This window comes from Hippocampus comes, unplaced genomic scaffold (genome assembly GCF_001891065.2).
Source record: "Hippocampus comes isolate QL1 unplaced genomic scaffold, H_comes_QL1_v1.1 scaffold522, whole genome shotgun sequence".
NCBI lineage: Eukaryota > Metazoa > Chordata > Actinopteri > Syngnathiformes > Syngnathidae > Hippocampus > Hippocampus comes.
This window is the reverse complement of record NW_017805388.1, coordinates 251407-263094: the sequence shown is the minus strand read 5'-3', so window position 1 is coordinate 263094 and position 11688 is coordinate 251407. Positions and strand designations below refer to the sequence as shown.

Here is an 11688-nt window from a genome sequence, read left to right as displayed (position 1 = left end):
AGTATTGATGGATTGGGAGAGAAAGGCAAACCTCGGGGAGAATGTCCACGCATGCGTCACGCTCGCCTTCTTTGACTTTTGGCAACTTTTCACGGCGGCGCATCAGCTCCGTCCAGCAGAGTTTGGGCCGGCCGCACGCACCATCCGCTTGTGTCCCCCGGGAACTCCTCCTACTTGTTCCGCCGCAGACACGGTTGGCAGATGTCACGCGCTCGATCGCTAAGAGAAAGATATGGCGACAAATTTGATCCTGTTACAAAGTGTGGCACGTTCAGATTGAAAAGGGTTTTAGGATTCACACCATTTTCTTTTCTTTTCCCACAAATGAAAAGGATTGAAGGACAAAACGACGCGGCTGCATATTCTCTTTCAATGAAAAAAAAAGTCAAAGGCGAAGCCTAAAATCCGGCGGGACCGACTCTGAGCACGTCGCCGCCGCGCGTCTTCTCAAGCTAGCATCTCCACTCCGGCCCCGCGCCGTCGTCGGCGGCGATTGTTTGCCTCTGCAAAGTCCTCCGTTTGAGCCGGGAACAAAAGGCATTGCTCAACGCTCGCTCCTTCGCAGCCAGCCAGGCAGAAAATACAAGATGGACGCCAACGGCGGGAAGCGCGCTCTTACCCTCGTAGATTTATTGAAGGTTTCTTGTCAAGCCGGTTCCCGCTCAAACGGCGTGGAGGGTAAACATTTGCCGGCGCTTCATTCAACGTGTTCCGGTCAAAACGAGGAGATGTACGCGCCGCGTGGCCGAGGCTCATCTCGTTTCGGTCGGGCGGACGGATGGACGCACGAAAAGAAAAATGCGGTGCAAAGAGACCCGGAGCGACATTCCAAACATTTCTGGCGAGGACTGGCTGCGTCCTGCGGGCCGCCATGACAAAAAGGTTGATGAAGGAAAAGCGAGGGAACGGCAAAGTATTCAACAAAAGGTGCTGGCAAAACAGGGAGCCAGAGAAATGGAACGAGAACACAAAGCGCTTGCCAATTCCAAGGACAGAATGATTTTTGAGAACATGATAACACAAATCGAGGTGAGCACCAACAACGAAAGCGAGTACGATACCAAGACGAAACAAAAACTCACAAACCCCAACGACTAGGACGAGGAGGGCGACTCGAAGCATGAACGGGACATAACAAAGCGCATCGGATCGGATCGGATCCAACTTGATTGTCAAATGCGCAACATACGGCACAGGTGAAATGTCTTCGCTCACGGGCAAAGCGGTGATGGAGAGCAACAGTCGGACGAAGGGGGCAGGCGGTCGGCGTCTTAAGTAGGCAGCGCGGATTGCCTTGATCCAGCGCAGGCGCAGCGCTGGAAGGTGGCGGCCCACGCTCCGGCTGGAGCCGAAACACTCGAGGAACACAGCAAAGACGAAGCAAACCATCGCACGGCGGATGTGCCGGCTCGCAAAACGTCTTTGCATTCCACTCAGGAAACGTCTGCGCGCTTTTCATTGAAATGACGTCATTGGCCCCCAACTTTGGAGGCTGCCCAGCCTCAAAATATTCACGGCAAATTCTTTGCCACCCTGTCCTGTTCAACTCCAAAGGAGCCACTCGCAGTTTCTGGATGCATTTGTTGACATCGTTTTGCGTGCTTGCCAAAACGTCTTTGTGGGACTGGGCCGCGGCCGGGGGGGGGGAGATGGAAGGCTTGGCTGAGTGCCCCCACACAGGATGCCACCGCTACGTGGAGCATCTGGATCCGCCGCCATCCCGCCCCCGTATCCGTCCGCTTCCTAACTTGCCACCTGAGAGGGCGGAGCCGGTCCGGGGGCGACATCGCCTTGACCTCGTCTCCGACTCTAAAATCCGGCCCGGTGATTGTCGCGATGTGCCCCGGGTTCGCTGATCTCCAGCCACTCCTGCCTTGAGCATTCCACGGGCGGCATATGCACACACGACACTCCTTGCGAGAAGAGCGAGTCTTTGCAAGGCCGTCAGACCTGCTCCAACTTGTTCTAACCTGCTCTCGGAAAGGGGAGAGCGAACGACTGCACAGTCGTTCGCGCACACACACGCACGCACGCACACACACATTTGTGTATCTGCGGCGTCACGTCATCTAACCGTGCAAGCCTCAGTTGAACGGAGTTGGCCAGCATCCAAGGATTGCCTGCAACCTTCGCTGAAGGGCCAGTTTGTTTTTGTACTTTTCTAGGTCCTCGACCCCCGCGAACGACAATGGCCTTGAAGCGATCGACATCCACCGTTCCCTCTCCAAACGGCTCACGTCGGGTTTTGATCTCGCGGCTCTCGGCGGGTCAACCGCGGTCGGCCTGATGTCATCCGATCGCCGAGGCTGATCTTTTTGGTCGTTTTGTTTTTCTCGTGCTTTGTTGTTGCGTCTCAATCGCAGCTTACTGTTCACTGCTGCCCCCGCACGCTGATAAGATTCTTGTCAGCACTGCGAGGCGTGACATCATGAACGGGAGGCAGCTCGCCGGGTATTTGCGAGACACAAAAGGAGCCCGCGGAAGGCGGCCGCCCTTCCCACTCGCATCGGACGTTGCACGTACCGCACATTTGACAATCGAGTCGGACTCTTCGGGAAGGAACAACTGGGTCGCCGGCGTCTTGCTCGAGGGCGCCGACGACCGCGGCTGCGGCGCTCCGGTCTGGCAAGGACCGGTACTCCCGGAGCCGCGTCGACCCGTTCAATCGATAGAGATTGTCGGACAGCGGGAAGCATTCGGAAGTCCGAGACCAAGGTCTGCCTTCCTCGCAGGCGCAGGCTGCATCAGAAAGCCTTTTAAGAGCCGCGCGGGCAGCCAGCGGGTGCTCGGAGTGGAAGTGGAAGTGCGTCGGAGATAATCCCCGGCATCCCCCCCCCTCCCCCACAACCGAAGTCCTGAGCACGTCGGGCCGATCAGGAGCGAAGGCTGGCGGGCGGTTGGCGGGCGGGCGGAGGAAGCGGGGGGGAGCGGCGCTAGCCTGTGGCGGTCGCCCGGCCCGAGCCGTCCACCTGACCGCCGGCCCGCGCGAGCGCGCCCGTTCCATTCCTGACGGAGGGCGGGCGGCCGTGGCTAAATCCCCCCCACTTGATTCGAACGTGACCGCTGCCACGAGAGGCGCAACCGTCTCAGCGGGTCCTCCAAGCCAAGCCAAATGCGGCAAGAATAGCGGGAGGCGGCGCGGCGGAGGGAAAAGCCAGCTCTTTTCTCCCAGAGGTCGCCGACCGTTTTTCCAGCGGCTGGGGAAGACGGGTGAGCGCGAGGCTCGTCTTTCTCACGGCGACCAACGCCGTGAAAATCGGCAGCGGCCGCTAACTGGCGCAGAAAGCCTTGGCATTGTCCCGACGTGAGATGGGTGTCGAGTTACGGTCACCCGGGGCCAAGCGCTCCATGGGAGACGTTCCCCATCGGCCCTCTCAGGAGGATCGCGTCGTCGCATGTGCCATCGCACGAAAGAGAAGCGCGCAATCTTGAGCGTTTTCTCAGGGGGGGGAACAATAAGCGGCACTGAAAAGCACACGCTCGCCCTTGCCCCATCACTGCCAATACGTTTGCTCAGCTCCTCTCTCATCAAAACAAAACAACAAGAAAAAAAGGGCACCCTCGCCACTTGGTTTCTCGCGATCATTTCTGATGCCCTTTGCGGACTCAAACAAAGTCAGAACGCTCGACGTGACCAGCGGCCCATTTGAGAACGTCCTGCAGGCCGACTTTGACCCTGACGGACTCTCGCGCTTACTTGCCTGCGCGTCCGCCGTCCCGGTCCGGCTCGTCGTTGACGACGAAGGCGACGGAAGCCGCCTCTCGGAGGGACGTCGGCCGGGACGGACGAACGACCGTTTCACGCCCGGTCGCGGACTTGGAACGGGCGTCCGACATAGCGCGCCGGCGCCGTCGCGTTTGCCCCGTCGCGGTGTTCGATGAGCGCCGAGGCCTCTCCTTGTCCCGCACCCCGCCGCGAGCTCTAAGCGTCGGCCGACGAAATTCAAGCGCGGCGTGTCAAAAAGAGGGGCCGGGTCAAGGGGGCTCCGCTTTCCTGGACCGTTCCATCGGCAAAAAGAAAAGAAGCCCACCACGTTGATTTCCGTCACTTCCAAAGAAAGGAAACAACAACGCCCGTGCGTTTCTGCCCGTGCTTCTTTGGCCAAAGTCAAATGAGCAAACGCTTGTTGACCGAGAGGGTGATGTGCGGCCATTCTCTCGCCACCTTTTTTTTTTCCCCTCTCCCCCCTCTTTGGCTGCTCTTTTGAGCACGTTTTGTGCGGCCGACAGCTTGACACCCTCTGCCGAAATTCATCAGCGGCGTAATGAGACGTCTCGGAAGGTAAACGCCGCAAACGTCGGAAGAAGAAGCGCCTGCGAGCCTGACCTCACTTTCACCTCAAACACACACACGCACACACACAGCCCCCAACAAAGAAAAAAAAGAAGACAGTTAAGTGACGGGGGCAATCTACCTTTCAATGTATGAATGTAACGCTTCCTCGTTGCCAGTCGCTAAAAAGCCGCATGGGGTCGGGATAGCTTTTGATTTTTCAAGCGCTGAAAATAAAAGCGATCATTCAGAATTCTTCCCGACGGTTTGGCCAAATTTGCTCTGTCGGCAGCCATTCAAAGCCGAGATACGGCGGCGACCTTTGAGGTGGCTTTCTCAGCCGGAATTCCGAATTCGTCGGGGACGATGATGTACGGCGGAGGGGGCGGGCTTTGAGCCACCTGCTGCGCCTTTGATCGCACGTTTCAAGACACGCGCCGGGAGAAAGCCAGCAGCTGCCGAAGAGGCGCGCAAAAGAAAACGCACGAGGTTTGCAACGACGGCAAGGGACGAGGGGAAAAAAAGACTTTCCGTGGGGCTTTGATGGGCTTCCGGGCCAACTGCTAACAGGCCACGCTAACAAATAAGGATGGGCGAGTATCCGTACCGGCTAGCGGTATCGGACCGATACGCTGACACTGGTCATCGGTGTCCTCACAAAGCAAATATGCCTCTGTTACTGCGGAGAAAGAAATGCAGCTGAGTCCTTCATCTCCACTTAGTCGCCTCTCAAGTCAACTATGTCTCCTCATGGTGAAGGAGCACATTCCCGCCGTCGCCGCATTGCAGCACCGGCTCCTTCCTTTCAGAAGAAAATGTGTGTCCTTACTGTGGAGAAGTAAGGTACCCAACAGCATTATACGTTTGGGAAAAATCATGGCCCTTAGTCTCCTCTAGAGTAAAATGTGTCTCCTTCCCACCAAGAAGTAATGAAAGGAGTCTCTGATTTTCCTCAACTGTCATTCGGTCGAGCGTCATCCTCCCCGGTCTCCACTTTGCTGCAACCGTGTGCGCATTTGCTTCCCTCAGTCTCGTCTTGGATGACATCCGCGAGAGAACGAGGAATTGAAATTCCAAATGTGTTTCTCAAGGTCAAACTCATATCCACTTCAATGAAAGTAGTCCCCGGCTTTCCGTTTTGTCATGATGTCTATGTTTGGAGCGTGACCTCCCCCCGCTCCCCCTCCCCGTCGTCCTGGCCTCGCCAAACTCTCCCACACCGCCTCGCCCCATCCCCACCCCTTGACACTGCCTCTCTGCATTGATGCCCATAATTACCGCTGAATGGATCCGCACATTTCCCATGGATGTCAGCGCTGCCTTTGGCCTGCTCTGGTCTCTCCCCCCCCCCCCTCTACTCAATGGGGATTAAGGGCAGGATGGAGAGAGTGAGAGACGGCGCTTGCCCAGATGGAAGGATGCTTTGGCTATGCAAGCCATATACGACAAGCAGTGGCGTGCAAAGGGGTGGGCCACCCGGCCCCGATCGTCCATATATCCATATGGGGGTTGGGGGGGGGGGGCGTCAACAGTCATTTATTTATTTATTTTACACTTTTTTTTTTAATCCTTGAAAATATGGGGATACGCCATCACTTGTCGTTTCCACGGCAACAACAACAACAACAACAACAAACCTGGGGTTGCCCCCCCCAACCCCCGGAAAACGAATAAATACTGTATGTTGACTTCTACGCTAGCTTTTCATGCTAGTCAGAAGCCCGAGTCATCACCGTTCGGAACGCAGGAAGTCCGTTCGCTAAACAAAAAGTCCATCACGCATCGGAGTGAAATTCCATCACCTCTGCCGACCGTGAAAAATCCGGCGGGAAATCGGACGGCTCGTTGATTCCCGCCAGAGGCGAGCGGACGGGCGTCGTGGCCAGCGACGCCTTTGGGCCCGCCGGAGGGAACCGATACCCGTCACGCCAAAAAGCGTTCTCCCGCCGTCACGCCAAAAAGCGTTCTCCCGCCGTCACGCCAAAAAGCGTTCTCCCGCTGGGCCCAAAGGAGCGGCTCACGCGGCCCCGTCTCTCGCCGTAAGCCGCAGAAAAGTGGCGCTTGGATTCGGGCGCTCGGATCAAGGGGAAAAGACGTGTGGGAAAAGAAGTTTGCGTGGGCCCGGGGGGACGGGCGCGCACGTCGCGCTCGGCCGGGTAATATACGTCGAAGCTCAACATGACAGCTGGAGCTCCTCCAGGAGCGAGCGCGGTTAACTGTGTCATTTTCCCCTCAGATGCGGCTCGGCTTTTTGGGAAGTTGCTCGGAGGCGGCTTCGGGGCGGATCGTTTGGAACCAGTGAGGTTTGGCTCCCGGCGCACTCGCAATTATCCCATTAACGGCATTTCCAAGTAGAAGTTGACGTTTGTGTGAACGCAGCGGTGCCCGACTTGACTTTGGAGGCGTTATTAGCGCACGTCATGGCGGGCGTCCACTTCCAACGGCGACGCTTTTTCATCCCGAGAGTCCTCGCGAGAGCCGTTACGGATCGCTTCCATCGTTTTGATGAGGCTGCCTTGTCTTGCGGAGCATAACGTGCTTTTTTTTTTGCAGACGACGTGACGGTTGGACAATCGTGATGAGCCGACACGCGGCTTCCGCCGGCTCAAGCTCAGGGAAGCGCGTGTTGAAAAAGTGGATTTGTCCCGCCGCGACGTGAGAAGGCCATTCGTTGCTTTCGGTGAAGTTTTCACGGGGAAAAGGGGGTGACGGCTGACACTCGAACGCCGTCGCCGCGGAAAATGATGAGCGCGTAATGCGCTCATCCGGCCACGTTGACGTTTCGTGGCAAGATCGTGCCTTTCGCGACAGCCCTTATTGCGATCGGAGGAAAAGCTCCTCTTCCATTCCGTTATCCGAGCCCCATCTGACAAATTCATTCCAAAACACAATCTTGACATCAAGCTGAAAGGGCGTCAAAAGCTTTTATTTCCACGCACGAACGGCAGTACATGTTCACATTCTCCGAGCCCAGCTCGCTTTGTGTACATTTGCGTCGTTCGCGCTTTTGCCGCCGTGCCACCGAGGCGAAGGCGAGAGAGACTCCCTTGCTGTGACTTGCAAACGGGGAGTTGAGAGTCGTTTTTTTTTCTGTTGTTTTTGTTGAGTGGCAAGTTGCGGCAACAAGGGTGCCCACCCCTTCATTTGCTCTCACTCTATCATGTCCCCCGATTGTTTACTCGGCGAACAAAAGGCGAGGCCGGCCGAGCTCATTATGGGATAGGCGGCTCCAATCTACTGCCAAGCGCTGCCCCGTTTCCTGGGACCGTTGCCTCGGCAACGCAGCATCCAACAGGGGCGCTCTGACCGGTCGGGTGTCTTTGGAGGAGTTTGGGGAGGGCGGGTGGCATGATGTCATCCCCTGGCACGGAGGGGGCCAATCAAAGGCTGAGAAAATGATGTCACCTTTTGTTGAGCCCTTCCATTCACGACTATACAAGTGCAGTGAACCGAGAGGTCATCTTTTCCCCGTAGCGCGCGCGTGCGTGTTTGGGCGTGCGTGGCGGGGCTAGTGGGTGGAAGCGCATTGTCGTGGGGGGGGGCATAAAGATGTCATGAGGCTCGACTTTCAAAACATGCAGCCTTCAAGCGACCCCCACCTCTTTTTTTTTTCCTCCTTTTCCCCACGTGCCGCCGATCTTGTCCCCGGCAAATGTCGGCTGCGTGACATTTCGGATGACTTGTCACAAGACCAGCAAAAGCAAACAATATGTCGGGAACAAATAGCGTGTTTTCAAATCTCCCGCTCCGCTTCTGTTCCGATTCACTCCGAGTGCGGTACACACGTCACTCCTTTTGAGCCCGTTCCTTCCCGTGACAATCCAAGAAGATTCGGTCCGAATGATGATCAAGCGCTGATTTGCAATCGCGACCGGACACCCGATTAGGACGGGACGCGCCCCCAACGGTATCGCCATCGAGTCCGACGGCAAGAGAAACGAATGCCGTCGATATGCCTCGATTTCACCCGGCTGGTATTTTGGGAAAAAAAGCGCTTGGGCAAGAAATAACATCAGCGAGAAGATTTTGGGGGCAGTCGTGTGCACCACCGGATTAGAATTTGAGATCGGTCACCGAATTTCATGCAAGAAAAAAAAGAAGACTTGATGCTCCCACAATTCTGTTTTCATCTTTGACGTTTCGCGTTGTAAGTCGCCACCAAATGATTCAACTGTTCACGTTCAAATAACAAATTCAAATCAGCTCGTGTCCTTTTTTTCCTGTCAATATTCTCCCGGGATGAGGTGGTTATGGAACGTTGTCTTAGCAGCATGTGAATTCGTTGTCAGATGACACATCCATTTCGTTGTAGTTTCACTTACTCAAACGGATTGGCAATGAAGAAGAGAAGCGAATCAAAGCATGGGGTCTTTTTTTTTTTTTGTTTGCAGAGCTCTCCATCACTCGGCCTTGACCAGTCGCCGAGGTCTAAATACTGGCCCGGGTCTCCGTACGAGAAGGAAAATAACGGCTGATTATTTTCCTTTGGCGGTTCCAGCGCTTGTTGACGTACGCCCGGGAAGGCGGCGGATGCGACATCGATGGCGTTTGGGCGGGAGGGGGAGTATGAAAAGCAGATGGCCGGACGGGAAAACATTAATCCGGGCTCAGCGTAGAATGAATCAAACAATCAGGCCGTCCGTCGCGGCCGGCGGCGGCGGCAAACTTGTGGCGCGTTCGCCGTCCTGGCTTCTCTTTTTTTGCGCTTGACGGATCGGTTTCAGCATGTCTGAGAAACGGAATCCTCCCGCCCGTCCTGCTGTTTCTCCCGGTCCGAGAAGCTGAAGCTGAATCTTGAGGGCGACGCCGTCAGCGATGGAGGAGCGCGCGCCGTCGGACCCCTCGCCAGGAGAAAACATCTGCCTGATGGCCGCGCGAGTGCCTGGCAGCGTCCAAAGTGGGATTTACTCTTGATCCTAGAAACAAAATACAGAAAATCGTGGTTGACCAAGGCCTCCCCCCAAGCCCACAAAAAAAAAGTCCAAAAAATGAGCACATTTTGCTCGTTGTCCGAGGCAGACCACGGTTGAGGACAAGCAACGGGAATGCCCGTCAGGCAGTCTTTGCTACCAGTCATTTCCGATGTACTCGCGGTTACGATCAGACAAACGCCGTGCGGCATGACATTTCGAAAAGGAAGTCAACTCCAAAAAAACAAGCCAAAAAAGAGCCGGCCAAAGCGGGAGCTCGAAAGCCTGATCGGAAGGAAGCCGCTGCCCGCTTTTCAACCTGCGACCTTTTGGCCTCCGCCTGTGCCTTGGTTTGTCCCTGGGTTTCCCCTCGGCCTCATCCTTGGGAGCGCAGCCAGCGGCGCCACGTCCCAACCTGCCTCGCGGTCTCGGCATGCCGGCCCCCTATCGCCCCGCCTCCCTCATGGACCCATCTGCCGCGCTTGCTTGTTTGCGGGCACCTCATGCCGCGCGCACAAGTTGGGCCGTTATTTACCGACAGCCCCGGCCGGGCACGCGCGTCCCCGCGGGCTCCGAGCGGCGCACGTACGCAGGGTGCCCTCCGTGACGTGCCGTCATCGCGGCGCTTTGAAGGTCACCGGCGCTGCGGTGGGCAATCGCGGCGCATCTCCCCGGAGCTCGTTTGAAGGCGATACGGCCGCGCCGCCGCATTCCTGGCGGCGCTGTCGTGACTTGAACTTTCATAGCATCGCGCTGAGGCGAGACCGCGCGCTATCGATTGGATCGGCCGCTGCGTCGCGCGGGCTACTCGCGCTTGTTTGGAGTTCACAAAGCTCAGTTTATACAAGGAGAATGCCGGCTGAAGATGACGTTCCGAAATTACCTGGGAAGTCCTTGAGATCACGTCTCCGCCTGGGGCCGGCTCAGCCGTCTGGGAGAAACGGGAGAAAGCACAGATGAATATCGGGTCGCCTGCGCCGACACGTCAACTTTCGCGCTTCTCGGCCAACTCGCTCACCCCGGGTAAAAAAAAAAACCCACGTTTGAGATGCGAGTCGGGCTCTTGTTGGAAACGCACATTTGTCCGCCTATTTTGAAAACCTACGGCGCACTTCAAACCGGACCGGTCTCGTCTCGAAAGCCAAACCCCGGTTTGAATCGCTCGCCCCGGCTCGGAACGCAAAGCCCGGAGAAAGCCACGGCTGGCAGGCCGCAACGACACACGCAAAGTCGAGAGTGGACTGGCTGACCGGTCGTGTTGGCCGCTTTCCTCAACTGTTGGTCTTCTCAACTGCTCTTCGTCAACATTGAGAAGATTGGATGAGTTGCACTTTGTTCTCGGGCGCCTCAAACCTTCTTTGCGGATGACTCGATGCGGCCCGGACACAAGGGGACGCTTTCAACGGCGGCCCTCACGACACGTTGAGTGCGAGAGAGAGCCGCTCCGGTGTAAAACCCAAACGCAAGCTTGAAAGCGCCTAGCGCTGTCTTGAAAGCGCCCTTTCATTGGCATTGGGTTCTCGTGGAGGCCGCCCGCGCTCAAGGCAAAAATAAAGACATCAATAAATACACCAAAATCACAACAACAACGGGGAAGTTCTCCTCAGCAGTAGGTGGCACTCACTATACTGCGGCAATTTGACGCATTGGCGACTCAGCATCTGATGGTCTTTGTTCTCCCTTTTTTGTCCTCGTATGAAATGAAAAGCGATAAAAGTACGAAAGGCGTTTGGGACTCCGTATCGTTGAGTAGTCAAACGATTGTACTGGTCCCGGTGGCTCGCCGGGTTCCAGTCGCCGTTGGAGAACTCGCGACACGGTGACATGTTTCGGAACCGAGCTCGGAATCTTGGAGCGGCGTCAGCTCGGTCAAGCGTCCACACAATGCTTTTGAGTCACACTGTCTCGGGCCCGTTTCCGTGGGAACCCGGGCGCCGTTTCCCCGGCGATGCACAGACTGAATCGGAGAACTTCCTGTCGGAAAAACCGTCACCTTTGTTTGAAACCGAACCCGGGCTTCGAGTCCTCCAACTCTGCTTGGAAAAGATCCTCTGGATTGAAAGCATAACGCTTCCCAGGATCCAGACTTTGAAACCCCAATCCAGGCCGCCAGCAAAACTCTGATTGGAAGCCATGTGCGCCGAACCTCAGACCTGGCGCGCAAGCCGAACTCTGGCCCGCAACCGCGCTTTGGACGCTCGGTTGGAGCCCTAACGTAAAATCATCTCCTGGCTTTGAAAGCCTAAAAAACACTTGCTTGCGGCCCCCGAACCGTCCCAACGTGAGTCCGGACGCGCTGGGGAGCGAGCCCAAAGACAGACAAACGTTGCCGCCTGGTGTGGGCTTGAATGCAGAATGCGCCCGATCTCCTTCGATGGAAATCACACGCTGGACCGCGCGCGGCTGCGAACGGGCGAGCGATGAGCCGCGCCGTCGACGAAGCGCGTCGGCAAAATGAGAAGCGAAGCGAAGCTTCTGCGCTGCATCTGCCAGCGGTGCTGTCAA

The 11688-nt window shown here is 56.6% G+C and overlaps 1 long non-coding RNA gene across 1 annotated transcript; it reads right to left on the bottom strand.

Annotated features, from left to right (window-relative positions):
• Window positions 1-546: 546 nt before the first annotated feature.
• LOC109517739 (uncharacterized) lies at window positions 547-10219 on the bottom strand. The gene is made up of 3 exons (XR_002168603.1): window positions 10067-10219; window positions 6991-9189; window positions 547-557 (listed from the first exon to the last, which is right to left on the bottom strand). It is a non-coding gene; the product is annotated as an uncharacterized LOC109517739 (long non-coding RNA).
• Window positions 10220-11688: the final 1469 nt, after the last annotated feature.